This window comes from Manis pentadactyla, chromosome 6 (assembly GCF_030020395.1).
Source record: "Manis pentadactyla isolate mManPen7 chromosome 6, mManPen7.hap1, whole genome shotgun sequence".
Lineage (NCBI taxonomy): Eukaryota > Metazoa > Chordata > Mammalia > Pholidota > Manidae > Manis > Manis pentadactyla.
The window spans coordinates 118,606,294-118,622,716 of NC_080024.1; positions in this window are offsets into that span (position 1 = coordinate 118,606,294).

The following is a 16,423-nucleotide window of genomic DNA, read 5'->3' on the forward strand; positions in this document are numbered from 1 at the left end:
CTAGTCACCTGTCCTACCCATAGACCCACATGGTCACTTTTCCTCTCTGGCTATAAAGCTCTCCCTAATGGCCATGTGCCACCACTGTCCCTATCTCCTATTTCCATCTATTTTTCTTTTCTACCATGTGCCATGTGAAAGGACATGTTTGCACACAACATCTTCATACATTCCTAGTAGAAATAATACTAAATCAGATGGGAAAAGTCTTACATTCTCATTCAATTCATTTCTAGTCAATACTTAACATAAAAACCAGGCTATAATAAGCTTTGTTAGTGAGCAAGCTTGATGCAAAATATCCTCTCATAAGAGTGACAAAAGTAAATTATAATACAGTAGTCAGTTTCACTCTAAACTTTTTATCTTCTGACTATTTCAGAAAATGTGATGACTAATGGCTCACTTCATACTGATTATACCTGTTGGGAAACCTGAATGTTCTGCAGCAGAACATCATGACCATCACTTACTGGACTGCCTGCATCACGCTCTTCTGAATTCAGTATGAAGTAAGGAGCTGATGAGCTTATCCACAATGTGTCATGACTTATCTGGCCTTCAGAATTTAACACACTCTGAAAACAGCCAGCAAAGGAAGACTTTCCAAACCACATGGGCAAAAGCATCTCTCTCTAATTCAAAAATAGCATTGCATTTTCACACAAGACACACAAGAAGCAAAAAGTAGGATCTAACCTTTTGCTACAGGTTTGGATGATTTGAACTGTCTCACATACATGGCTCTTCTAAGGACTTGTTCTCTGAACACTAGTCTACCTGGTACCAAAAATACATACCCCAGACTTCATTGTGCAGCATCTGCCAAATTCCCCCCAAGCTGCCCAGAATGTGTCCTCTTCGAAGCCAAGAAGAAGAAAGTCCTCATTATACTTGTCTAAATCCTCTGCTCATCTAAGACTTCAAAGCTTGAAGAAGATCCAGGAAACCCAATATCCTAAATTATTTTTGTGACAGCTTCTGATAATGTTGCAAGGATGATCTGTGTGCCACATAAAACAGGGTTTTTATATGTAAGTAAAAAGGTAGCAACCCAAACATCTATCCTCTGGGTTCGGACTCAGCCTTATCTATCTTTGAATAGTGGTCTATTTGTAATAATTTTGGAACCTTTTTTATTTGTTAACCTTATCACTAGACTTTGTAATAATAATAACTCTACAAATACTTTTTAATCTTTTTCTCCATCCAAATACACACAGGCATGAATTCTTTTTTTTTAAGTTATTATCCACTTGGAATACAATTATATTTGCCATGAATTTACTATTTAAAAACTTCAATTACTATTCCTTCAAATTCTTTTAAATCCTTCCTTCTAATAGGGCTGCATGATTTTGCTACTCACTAGTTAATAGCAACAGCAATACAACTATTTACTGAACACTTACTATGCTAAACACTTGACTAGTTATTTCCTTTAACCTCAAAAGTAAGAAGAAACTATCTTCTTCCCAGACACTATTATTATTCCATTTTACAGATGAGAAACTGAGACTCAAAGTGGTTAGGTAACTTACCCAAAGTCACAGGGCTGCTATATTGAAATGCAAAGATTCAAATCCAAGACTTAGTGACTCCAGACAGTCTCAATGGCTGTAGTATATTATACTGATTTACATGTTTATTTCCTCTAGAGTTGTTTTAAATACAAATTATTACTTTTATATGAGTTTTCATCTGTAACTTGATTCAACTGAGAGGAAAATAGGTTTCTTTTTTTATTAATTTTCAAATTAAAAGTTGTCTTTCATATAATAGGAATTAAATGCTATTAACACAGGAGAAGCTGGTCAAGTTACAGTACAAATATATGTGGGCTTTGCTTTACAGAATAGATATGCCTCTAAAAATGTGTGCATTAATAGTGTACATATTCTTAATTATATACATCAAATTATTTAAAAAGTAACAAATATTGTCATTCCAAGTCACTATGTGAAATGATTTCATACCTAAGAATGAAGCAAAAGTTCCAGTGATGTGTTTAAGTTAAAAAATATACTCATTATTTTGTAAGATCAGCATTTAATAGCTGTTATACCATCATCGTATCATATTAAATCATCATGTAATTCAATACCACGGAAACCATATGATTGCCAGTGAGTCAAAACTTTAGTGAGTCAAATAAGATGAGTATATAAAAATGTTTTACAAACAATAGATCCTAGACCAATACAAGGGAAGGCAAATCAACATTCACAGAGCTCCTTCTTTGATAGCAGTGACATGCTCTGTACTAGCAATGTCCTATTTAATCCTTTTATTGCCCTGGAGGTAGATATGGTACTATTATTCCTATTTTTACTAATGGATAAACTGAGACTTTTAAAGGTGAATCAGCTTGCCCTAGGCACTCATCTGACAAGTAAAGTCAGGTTTCTAAATCAGGGATGGCTGTTTCCAGAGTTTCTGTGTGTTCACCTACTATTTGGTTTCCTTGTTAATACTATATAATTATCATTACTATTAAAGCAGAAAGAAGCACCAGCTTTCATAAAAGCACATGAGTATTTAACAAAATAATGAGTTTTAAGGCAGTAGTTTAAACAAGTCTTGCTCTTCCTTGACATTTTAAAGTAAGTGAAGAGGTTGTGTGTGAGTAGCATTTTTAGGAACATTTTAAAAGACACAGCAATGAATCAGGTTGCACTCAGAAGTATTAAAAATGTGATAAAGCTGCAGCAATTAGAACAGTATGGTGCTGGGTCAAAGGAATAAGTATCAGGTGTATAAATATAAAGAAATAAAACTATTATATAATTTCCAATGGAAAGAAAAAAACAATGGGACATCTGTCTATTTGGGGAAAAAAAAGAAAAATTAGGTTGCTACTTCATATCCTACAACATTAAACATATCCAAATTGATTAAAATTTTAAATGTAAAGGAAGGTCACAAAAATACATGAAAAATATATAAATAATTTTAGAATTGGAAAGGAAATTTTAAGACTACAATTTAAAAGAAACCAAAAAGAAACAGACTGATAAATTCACTAAAATATATTTTTTAAATTTCTCTGTGTTAGAAGTAAATCCATGAATAAGCTTAAATGGCACATGAAAATTTGGGGGAAATGTTCCCATTGTTTATGAAAACTAAGAATTCAAAGTTTCAAGATAAAAAGAACACTTACAGATCCAGAAAGAAAAGGCAGTTACACCTAAATGCAACCTTGGTAAAGGACATAAATAGACCATTCACAAAATTAGAAATGTGAATGGCCAATAAATTTGCACAAAATTTTTCTGTCTCCAAATGAATAGTCAGTTGTCTTAATATCCTACAGTTTTCATTGGAAATTAATAATAGTGTTTATTTCCTTATATTTATGCACTTTATAGTTAGCCCTTTAATTTGTTCTCTGTAGTATAAATGGTTGTACAAACGTAAATTAAAATGTTATTTTTTTAATTTGCCAAATTGGAATGATTTGCTTATATTCTATTATGTTATATTGACAAATAGGCAAGGAACTGTGTTCTCAAGCACTGCTGGCAGAAGTATGAATTGATCCAACATTTCCAAAGAGCGGTTTGTCAATTATGCATAAATTTGACCCACTGATTTTACTTCTCTGAATTTATGCTAAGGAAATAAGCATGGATCTATCCAAGGATTAACTGCAACCTATACGTAGCACCATTGATTATAATAAGGAACATTTGAAAACAACCATAAAATGTCCCATAATAGAGGACTGATTAAACTTCTTTTAGAACATCCCTACAATGGAACATCATTTCTACTGTAGAATGCTGAACGGGAATAATGCTGGAGAAAAATCTTCAATGACATGAAAAGATGCTTAGAAAATGTTGTTAAAGAAAGTGAGGGAGCAGAATACAAACCCGTATGCATTTTGTAAAAACAAACATTTGTACATGTGCCTCTGAAAGGATATATATGAAAACATTACCAGTGTTCCTCTCCAGTGTTGGAATTGCAGAAGACATGGATCCTTTTTTTCTTTTTATGCTTATCCATTATTTCTTCAAGTTTTTTAAATGAATGTATATTTTTATAATAAGAAAAACAAGTATGAGCTTTATTTCTAAGAATAATGCATGTCTTTTCTGATTACATTTCCAATAAATATGTACTTCCTCTTTGTTTAAGTTTCTTTTGTCTTGTATTGAGAAAACAGCCATTGATTGTTCTCATCATGAAGGTCTGATCTATAAGCTCCTCTTGGAAGGAAAGCAGAAGGCAAACCGGGACAGAAGGAAGAATAGAACAGAGACAACACAGTAAGGATAGCAAAGGCAGGTTGGAGAAGCTGGCAGAGGGGAGAGCCAAGCACTACAGCCATCAACAGTAGCCGTGTGGAGGGTATATATCAAATCCTCTCATGTTAAGTCATTACTGATAAATTAAGTGAATGTGTTCAATCAAATCTGTGCTGAATGATGTTAAGCTGTATCCTGGAAGTATAGTTTATCCTGTGTTACTCAGAGGTGGGTCACATAATTTGTGGTTTATTCAGACTTTGGCTCCTTTATAATCCAAGTCTGTTGTCATGTTTTGTGGAACCACAGAGGTCCAGGCATCTAAATAGTGTCTCCTGACCCCCACCTTCCCTGGGTAAAGCACATCCTTTCCATTCCAGGTTTCAGGGCTCATCATTATCAGGGTTGAACAACATCTAGCAAGCAGGGTTGGTCAGGTGCCATGTTTGAGGCCCTTAGAATTTTCAGAGGTTGTGTTATAGACTGAATTGTGTCCTCCAGAAAATAAGCACTGAAGTCCTCAACCTCCCAGGACCTCAGAATGTAATGTTATTTGAAAGTGGGGTCTTTGCAGGTGGTGTCAAGATGCAGCCATGAGGGTGGGTCCTAATTTAACATTAATCGGTGCCCTAATAATATGGGAAAATCAGGACACAGATACACATATGCACAAAGGGATGATTGGTTAAAGAGACAAGAGACATAGGGAGAATGAAATTTGAAGACTGGAGTGATAGTGTCATGAGCCAAGGAATGTCCAGCTCCCAGAAGAAGGAAGAGGCAAGGAAGGCCCCTTGCCCTAAAGACTTCTGTGGGAGGATGACCCTGCCAATGCTTTGACTTGGACTTCCAACCTGTGGAACTTTGAGACAATAAATTTGTGTTGTTCTGAGCCTCCCAGTTTGTGCTACTTTGTTTCAGCAGCCCTAGGAAACTAATCCAGGTGGTACAATCCCCCCTGATGCACTGCTGTAAAGCTAATCACAAAGAACTGAGGCTCTGCTCCTGCTTGTTTTATACATTTCCCTCACACTCAACCTCCAGTTGGTCATCATTTTCCACCTTGAAATTGAGATAAAAGTCCAGTCTCCCTCACAGGATTATTGCACAGAATTGATACCTTAAAGTATATTGGGTAGCACTTCATGAAGAAAGGGAGACATAACCTTAAAGTATATTAGGTTGCTCTTCATGAAGAGAGGGAGACATACGTACAACACAACCAGATAAACATGCTCAACAGAAGTAGCTATGGGGCCTAATAGATTAAGGCAATTGTTAACTCCATCTGCTTTTTAAACGGCTTGCAATCTTATGATGCTTCGCTAGTGTGTTGAAACTAACTATTGTGCCAGCTCAATGCATGGTATGCAGACGGAGTGACCTGTGCAGGGCTGTGTGTATGGAGTACTTACACTAGGGCACAGTGTGTGATGGCCATTCCCTAAAGGGTCACGCAGCAGACACCTTGTAAATAAGGCTGTCCCAGGAAGGCAAATGTTTTGCTAAATAAATAAGATCTCTTTAGGAAAACTGCCTGACTCAGAGTAATAGGCAGAGGTCAAAGAAAGGAGACCACAGGACCTTTCAGATAGAGCCCCAAAGCACCTTGAGACATAACACAACCCTCATTCTGAAGGCCGAACCATTCACCTTTCCTCTCCAAATGCTCCTGCTAAAGGGATAAATGTCTATTTCAGACAGGAAAGATTTTTTACCTATTCTATTTTACTGTAGCCTAATGCTAAACAAACTTTTACATTTATGAGCAAGCTCCCCCAAAATTTGAAGCAAACATCCAAATCTTGAGTGGAAAGAAACCAGAATTATATTTTTAAAATCTAAATATAATAATAGTACATATAGTTGCACTTACAGCGGCAGGAGCTTTGAGGTCCATAGTGAAGCCATGGCCAGCAGGCCTCTACCACATCTACTGAAGCCAAATCAAAATAAGAATATCAGCAAGCATTCGTCAATTAACAGCATGTGTTGAAAGAGCCAGACAGGAAGCATAAGACTGCAAAGGCTCTGCCATCAAGAAGTTTACAACAAAATAACTAGAGGCAAAATGCATTTTTGTAAGTTGTCGATTGAGTTTCTGCTATGGACTGAATGTTTGTGTCCCCGGCCAAAAGGCATTGAAGCCCCACTCCCTATGTGATGGTATTTGGAGGTAAGGCCTTGAGGAGGGAATTAGGTCAGGAGAGTAGAGCCCTCATGAACGGGATTAGTGTCCTGATAAGAGGAGACACAAGAGAGATATCTCATTCCCCCATGTGATCACACAGCAAGCAGGTAGCCCTCTGCAAACCAGGAAGACAGTCCTCAGCAGACACTGAATCTGCCAGCACCTTGATCTTGGACTCCAGCCTTCAGAATTGTGAGAAATAAATGTCTGTCATTACACAGTTTTCAGTACTCTATTACAACAGCCCGAGCTAAGACAGGCCTTAAGCCAGATCCTCTCTACTTCCCCACTACCGCTCTTATTCAAAAAATATCTGCAGATGCATACAACTGCCACAAATACAGTGTTTTTTGAAACCTTCAAAAATACCTCCTTTAAAAAAGATGGGCCCGGCCAGTGGGGCACTGCCCCTCGCAGCGTATTTGTGCACTTCTCCCTAAGCCAGCAGGCATGAATGTGGGGTAGGACAGCCTTTGTGGACTGCTTTTAAAAATTGCTGTGCTTATCTGCTCTAACAACAAAAAAAATTAAATAAAAAAGGGGGAGGAAAAGTTGAGAACCATTGGTCTAGTGATTTAGTTTCAATCAACTAGACATGGCAAACTGCAGAGAAGCCTGTACGGAAGGTTCCAACTCCATTTTGTTTTAAGTCCTCTGTGTGTAGCCTCAATTCCAAACTCATTTGAATAGAAAGCTGTTTTTTTTAAGCTGATGATTGAAATTTAGCATGTGTCTGGTTGGATGTGAAGTAGTTACAGTGGTTTAGTCCATGGCACCCTGGGCCTGAGAATCTCTTTCCAAGGACTCAAATCCGTGTCATAGTCACCACAGCCACTAACAGGAATGTTCCCACGTGATCTGAAGCAAAGCCCTTCAAGAGAGTGCTAAAGTGCTCTTTTTTTTTTTTTGAGAGGGAATCTCTTATATTTATTGATAAAATGGTTGTTAACACCAATAAAATTCTGTATAGGGGACTAATGCACAATCATTAATCAACCCCAAGCCTAACTCTCAACAGTCTCCAATCTTCTGAAGTATAATGAACAAGTTCTTACATGGTGAATAAAGTGCTCTTTTAAAATATTAAAGTTTTCTGTTGCTGTTCAAGAGTAATTTTTTACATTTTCAAGCTTCTGCTACTCTAAATGACATTGTGCAAAAATACACTGCTGGTGGGATTGTAAATTGGTGCAGCTGCTATGGAAAGCAATATGGAGGTTTATCAAAAAACCAAACATGTAAATACCTTATAACCCAGCAATTCCACTTCTGGAAAATTACCCAAGGAAAATAAAATCAGGAGAGAGGAGCCAAGATGGCGGTGTGAGTAGAGCAGCGGAAATCTCCTCCCAAAACAACATATATCTATGAAAATATAACAAAGACAACTCTTCCTAGAATAAAGACCAGAGGACACAGGACAACATCCAGACCACATCCACACCTGCGAGAACCCAGTGCCTCGTAAAGGGGGTAGATACAAGCCCCGGCCCGGCGGGACCCAAGCACCCCTACCCCCAGCTCCTGGCGGGAGAAGAGTAGGCAGAGCAGGAGGGAGACGGAGCACAGGACTGCTGAACACCCAGCCCCCGCCATCCAGACCAGAGCGCAGACACAAAGCGTGTGCGGGGCCCTGGATACTAGGGAAATGGCAACAACAACGGTGAGCGGGTACTGGAGGCCTGGTGCCAGAGGACCTAAGAAAAGCGAGCGGCCATTTTTTTTTTGCTGTTTTGTTTTGACGAGCACTTTTTGGAAGTCTTAAAGGGATAGGGACCCCAATACTAGGGAAACAGGGCAGAAAGACCGGTGAGCAGATGCCTGAGGCTGGTGCCGGAGAATAAAGAAAAACGAGCAGCCATTTTTTATTTATTTATTTATTTATTTTAAATTAAAAAAAAAAATTTTTTTTGTGTGCTCATTGTTTTCTTTCGGCGGGTGCTTCTTGGAAGTCTTAAAGGGGCAGGGCGGGACACTTAATCCAGAGGTAGGGATCCGGGGATCTCTGGGCACCCTAATCCCCTGGGCTCCAGGGAGCAGGGAGGCCCCTTACAGAGATAAATAGCCTCCCGGCCGCTCCCCCTCCAACACGATTCCACCACTTTGGAGCAGAAGCCCGAGCCAGGCCACGACCACAGCAACAGCGAAGATAAACTCCATAGCAGCCAGGCAGGAAGCAGAAGCCCTGTCTGTGCACAGCTACCCAGCACAAGCCACTAGAGGTCGCTGTTCTCCCAGGAGAGGAGGGCCACAAACCAACAAGAGGGGAAGTTCTTCCAGCGGTCACTCATTCCAGCTCTGCAAACTATTCCTATCACCATGAAAAGGCAAAACTACAGGCAGACAAAGATCACAGAGACAACACCAGAGAAGGAGACAGACCTAACCAGTCTTCCTGATAAAGAATTCAAAATAAGAATCATAAACATGCTGACGGAGATGCAGAGAAATATACAAGAGCTAAGGTATGAAGTCCGGAGGGAGACTACAGATGTCCGGAGGGTGATTACAGAACTAAAACAAACTCTGGAAGAATTTATAAGCAGAATGGATAAGATGCAAGAGGCCATTGATGGAATAGAAAACGGAGAACAGGAATGCATAGAAGCTGACATAGAGAGAGATAAAAGGATCTCCAGGAAAGAAACAATATTAAGAGAACTGTGTGACCAATCCAAAAGGAACAATATCCGTATTATAGGGGTACCAGAAGAAGAAGAGAGAGGAAAAGGGATGGAAAGTATCTTGGAAGAAATAATTGCTGAAAACTTCCCCAAACTGGGTGAGCAAATAATTGAACAGGCCACGGAAATACACAGAACGCCCAACACAAAGGATCCAAGGAGCACAACACCAACACACATAATAATTAAAATGGCAAAGATCAAGGACAAGGAAAGAGTTTTAAAGGCAGCTAGAGAGAAAAAGGTCACCTATAAAGGAAAACCCATCAGGCTATCATCAGACTTCTCGACAGAAACCCAACAGGCCAGAAGAGAATGACATGATATATTTAATGCAATGAAACAGAAATCAAAAGACACAGAGTAATAGAATGGATAAAAAAGCAAGACCCACCTATATGCTGCTTAGAAGAAACTCACCTCAAACCCAAAGACGTACAGACTGAAAGTCAAGGGATGGAAAAACATATTTCAGGCAAACAACAGAGAGAAGAAAGCAGGGGTTGCAGTACTAATATCAGAAAAAATAGAATTCAAAACAAAGAAAGTAACAAGAGATAAAGAAGGACACTACATAATGATAAAGGGCTCAGTCAAACAAGAGGATATAACCATTCTAAATATATATGCACCCAACACAGGAGCACCAGCATATGTGAAACAAATACTAACAGAACTAAAGGGGGAAATAGACTGCAATGCATTCATTCTAGGAGACTTCAACACACCACTCACCCCAAAGGATAGATCCACCGGGCAGAAAATAAGTAAGGACACGGAAGCACTGAACAACACAGTAGATCAGATGGACCTAATAGACATCTATAGAACTCTACATCCAAAAGCAACAGGATACACATTCTTCTCAAGTGCACATGGAACATTATCCAGAATAGACCACATACTAGGCCACAAAAAGAGCCTCAGTAAATTCCAAAAGATTGAAATTCTACCAACCAACTTTTCAGACCACAAAGGCATAAAACTAGAAATAAACGTTACGAAGAAAGCAAAAAGGCCCACAAACGCATGGAGGCTTAACAACACGCTCCTAAATAATCAATGGATCAATGAGCAAATTAAAATGGAGATCCAGCAATATATGAAAACAAATGACAACAACAACACTAAGCCCCAACTTCTGTGGGACACAGCAAAAGCAGTCTTAAGAGGCAAGTATATAGCAATCCAAGCATATTTAAAAAGGGAAGAACAATCCTAAATGAATGGTCTAATGTCACAATTATCGAAATTGGAAAAAGAAGAACAGATGAGGCCTAAGGTCAGCAGAAGGAGGGACATAATAAAGATCAGAGAAGAAATAAATAAAATTGAGAAGAATAAAACAATAGCAAAAATCAAAGAAACCAAGAGCTGGTTCTTCAAGAAAATAAACAAAATAGATAAGCCTCTAGCCAGACTTATTAAGAGGAAAAGAGAGTCAACACAAATCAACAGAAACGAGAAAGGAAAAATCACGACAGACCCCACAAAAATACAAAGAATTATTACAGAATACTATGAAAACCTATATGCTAACAAGCTGGGAAACCTAGAAGAAATGGACAACTTCCTAGAAAAATACAACATTCCAAGACTGACCCAGAAAGAAACAGAAAATCTAAACAGACCAATTACCAGCAACAAAATTGAATTGGTAATCAAAAAACTACCAAAGAACAAAACCTCCGGGCCAGATGGATTTACCTCAGAATATTATCAGACATACAGGGAAGACATAATACCCATTCTCCTTAAAGTTTTCCGAAAAATAGGGGAGGAGGGGATACTCCCAAACTCATTCTATTAAGCTAACATCTCCCTGATGCCAAAAACAGGCAAAGAGCCCACCAAAAAAGAAAACTACAGACCAATATCCCTGATGAACATACATGCAAAAATACTCAACAAAATATTAGCAAACAGAATTCAAAAATACATCAAAAGAATCATACACCATGACCAAGTGGGATTCATCCCAGGGATGCAAGGATGGTACAACATTCGAAAGTCCATCACACATCATCCTCCACATCAACAAAAAGAAAGACAAAAACCACATGATCATCTCCATAGCTGCTGAAAAAGCATTTGACAAAGTTCAACATCCATTCATGATAAAAACACTCAGCAAAATGGGAATAGAGGGCAAGTACCTCAACATAATAAAGGCCATATATGATAAACCCACAGCCAACATTATACTGAACAGTGAGAAGCTGGAAGCTTTTCCTCTGAGATCAGGAAAAAGACAGGGATGTCCACTCTCCCCACTGTTATTTAACATAGTACTGGAGGTCCTAGCCACAGCAATCAGACAAAAGAAAGAAAGACAAGGAATCCAGATTGGTAAAGAAGAAGTTAAACTGTCACTATTTGCAGATGACATGATACTGTACATAAAAAACCCTATAAACTCCACTCCAAAACTACTAAAACTGATATCGGAATACAGCAAAGTTGCAGGATACAAAATCAACACACAGAAATCTATGGCTTTTCTATACACTAACAATGAACCAACAGAAAGCAAAATCAGGAAAACAACTCCATTCACAATTGCATCAAAAAAAATAAAATACCTAGGAATAAACCTAACCAAAGAAGTGAAAGACTTATACTCTGAAAACTACAAGTCACTCTTAAGAGAAATTAAAGGGGACACTATCAAATGGAAACTCATCCCATGCTCGTGGCTAGGAAGAATTAATATCGTCAAAATGGCCATCCTGCCCAAAGCAATACACAGATTTGATGCAATCCCTATGAAACTACCAGCAACATTCTTCAATGAACTGGAACAAATAATTCAAAAATTCATATGGAAATACCAAAGACCCCGAATAGCCAAAGCAATCCTGAGAAAGAAGAGTAAAGTAGGGGGGATCTCACTCCCCAACTACAAGCTCTACTATAAAGCCATAGTAATCAAGACAATTTGGTACTGGCACAAGAACAGAGCCACAGACCAGTGGAACAGACTACAGACCCCAGACATTAACCCAAACATATATGGTCTATCAATATTTGATAAAGGAGCCATGGACATACAATGGTGAAAAGACAGTCTCTTCAACAGATGGTGCTGGCAAAACTGGACAGCTACATGTAGGAGAATGAAACTGGACCATTGTCTAACCCCATATACAAAAGTAAATTCAAAATGGATCAAAGAACTGAATGTAAGTCATGAAACCATTAAACTCTTGGAAGAAAACATAGGCAAAAACCTCTTAGACATAAACATGAGTGACCTCTTCTTGAACATATCTCCCCGGGCAAGTAAAAAAAAAAGCAAAAATGAAAAAGTGGGACTATATTAAGCTGAAAACCTTCTGTACAGCAAAAGACACCATCAATAGAACAAAAAGGAACCCTACAGTATGGGAGAATATATTTGAAAATGACACATCCGATAAAGGCTTGACGTCCAGAATATATAAGGAGCTCACACGCCTCAACAAACAAAAAACAAATAACCCAATTAAAAAATGAGCAGAGGAACTGAACAGACAGTTCTCCAAAAAAGAAATACAGATAGCCAACAGACACATGAAAAGATGCTCCACATCGCTAATTATCAGAGAAATGCAAATTAAAACTACAATGAGGTATCACCTCACACCAGTAAGGATGCCTGCCATCCAAAAGACAGAGAACAACAAATGTTGGTGAGGCTGTGGAGAAAGGGGAACCCTCCTACACTGCTGGTGGGAATGTAAGTTAGTTCAACCATTGTGGAAAGCAGTATGGAGGTACATCAAAATGCTCAAAACAGACCTACCATTTGACCCAGGAATTGCACTCCTAGGAATTTACCCTAAGAATGCAGCAATCAAGTAGGAGAAAGATCAGTGCACCCCTATGTTTATCTCAGCACTATTTACAATAGCCAAGAATTGGAAGCAACCTAAATGTCCATCAATAGATGAATGGATAAAGAAGATGTGGTACATATACACAATGGAATACTACTCAGCCATAAGAAAAGGGCAAATCCTACCATTTGCAGCAACATGGATGGAGCTGGAGGGTATTATGCTCAGTGAAACAAGCCAAGTGGAGAAAGAGAAATACCAAATGATTTCACTCATCTGTGGAGTATAAGAACAAAGGAAAAACTGAAGGAACAAAACAGCAGCAGAATCACAGAACCCAAGAATGGACTAACAGGTACCAAAGGGAAAGAGACTGGGGAGGATGGGTGGGTAGGGAGGGATAAGGGGGGGGAAGAAGAAAGGACGTATTATGATTAACATGCATGGGGGGGTGGGAGAATGGGGAGGGCTATACAACACAGAGAAGGCAAGTAGTGATTCTACAACATTTTGCTATGCTGATGGACAGTGACTGTAAAGGGGATTATATGGGGGACCTGGTATAGGGGAGAGCCTAGTAAACATAATATTCCTCATGTAAGTGTAGATTAATGATACCAAAAAAAAAAAGGCAGTTCCTGTGTGGTGACCTCCAATGAGTTCTACACAAGGGTATAAAGGGCATATAAAAGTGTAGGCAAAGGGTCTGTTTGTGTTTATACAGAGGATCAAAGCCTAATTTGGCTACCCCGAAAATCAACTAAGATACGATATGAAAAAGAACTTCCAACATCAGCACTCTCTGGAAGACTCATGCCAGAAGATGATCATCAAAAAACCCCAACAAAGATCCACGCACTGCTACAGCTGTAGATGCACTCATCCCACCAGTTCCTGGACTTGCCATGGGAATGAAGAAGGAGATATCTAAGCTGGCCTGTGCATACAGTAAAACAACAAATTTGACTGGATCTATACTGTTGGAACTCAACCAAGAATTAGGAGAAGTGCAAATTGTAGCTCTCCAAAATCTTACAACTACAGACTATTTACTGTTAAGAGAACATATGGGATGTGAACAGTCCCCAGGAACGGGTTGTTTTAATTTGTCTGATTTCTCTCAGACTGTTCAAGTTCAGTTGGACAATATTCACCATATCATAGATAAGTTTTCACAAATCCCTAAGGTGCCTAACTGGTTTTCGTGGTTTCACTGGAGATGGCTGGTAATTACAGAAATGCTTTGGTTATGTAACTATACTCCTATTATGTTAATGTATGTGTGCAATATAATTAGTAGTTTAAAACCTATCCATGCTGAAGTTACTCTACAAGAAGATATGTCAAAGAAATAATCAATCTTCCCAGGTTTTCTTCCACCTGCTACTTCTATAGCTTTTCTTCTTCCTACCTAATTACAACCCTTAAATAGAATTCGTGCCTCATATCAAATTTACCGAGTATCATAATTCTTCCAAGTGGTAAAGATACCTCAAGACAAATGCTGGGCATAGAAGCCACAGGGCATTAATATGCAAAGAAGCAAAAAGCTAACCTTTTCAAACAATAGGGCTTCTCTCTCACTTACCAACTTTACATTTCCCTGTATGGCCCCAGAAGATGACTGGTTAGCCAGAGACGGGTAATATTCCTCAAGGGAGGAACAACCTAAGACAGGCATTGTCCCAGGGGGGCCATCAGGTGAGAAATTGGGGATCAACAGAGGTGAGGCTTAGAACCTCACCCCCCTGTTCTGAGAGAAATCTTCTGCATACGTGGATGTTTTATCGCCCTTGTCTAGCTTGGATTAACACATGGTCTACAGGCACACACCTGATCATCTACATTTGCTCTCTTACAACACTAAACTATGTTTTCTACCTTTATCTTGTATCTACCTACCACTTCAGCATTTTATTAAAAATAACAATAATAAAGAGAGAAATGTGGTATCCACATATAAATCAAGTATAAAAATCAAATGAGTATTCATATTTGAACTGTTTATAGTTCATAATGCATGAGCAAAACCGAAAATTTCTGTGATGACTGCCCTTGTACTGTTCACCATGTAACTTATTCACTATGTAAGAATTTGTTCTACATGTAAGAACTTGTTCATTATGCTTCAGAAGATTGGAGACTGACAAAAATTAGGCTTGGGGTGGATTAATGATTGTGCATTGAGCATTGACTCCCCTATACAGAATTTTATTGTTGTTAACAACCATTTGATCAATAAATATGAGAGATGCCCTCACACACACAAAAAAAAGTACACACTTCCAATTGTAAAATAAATAAGTAACCGGGATGTAATGTATAGCATAAGGAATATAGTCAAAATATTGTAACAACTTGGTATGGTGATAGCTGGTATCTAGAACTATCATGTATATAAATGTTGAATCACTGTGTTGTACACCTGAAACTAATGTAATACTGTGTGTCAACTACCCTTCAATAAAAAATAATTATCTACAAAAAAATATATATATCCTTTGGGTACTAATTATCTTTCAAAAAAAAAAGAAAGAAAAGAAAATCACTAAATCAAAAACATATATATACTCCTATGCTTATTACAGCATTATTTGCAATAGCCAAGATATGGAAACAACCTAAAAGTCTATCAATAGATAAATGGATTTTTTAAAAGTGGCACATATATATAGTGGAATATTACTCAGCCATAAAAAAGAATGAAATCTTGCCATTTGCAACAAGAGGGTATTACATTAAATGAAGTTAGACAGAAAAAAATGAACACTATATGATTTCACTTCATGTGGAGTCTAAAAAACAAAACAAACAAACAAAACAGAAATAGACTCATAGACACAAAGAACAGACTGGTGGTTGCCAAAAGGGAGGGGAGTGTGTGGATAAGTGAAATAGGTGAAGGAGGAAAAAATAGTGAGAATGTTTGATATCTTGATCTGGGCAATGTTTACATAAGTATATATATACATGTCAAAATTCATCTAGCCATACACTATGATTTATGCATTTTATTGTATATACCTTAAGATAAATTTAAAAAAACATTAGGGAAAACTGGATGGAAGATATGTGGGAAATCTCTGTATTATCTTTGAAATTTTTCTGTAAATCTAAAAAACAGAAAACAAAACCAAAAAATACTGTATTTACAAAGACTGTACTTAACCTGCAAAATTTACTCTAACACAGATTTTACCTAGACTAAATAAAATTAATTTTAGGCTAAATATTTTACCTAGGCTGTCATTCCTATCCCACAATAGAGATAACAGAACACATACTTCTTTCTGTAACAAATATCATACAACACACACACACACACACACACACACACACACACACACACACACACACTCTGCATTTATATTGCTCTCACAGCACATAGCAGATTCTGCCCAGTAGATGGACAATTAAATTATAATACACAGAAGAGGCAGAAATTCAATGTTACTATACTTGCAACTTGATTTC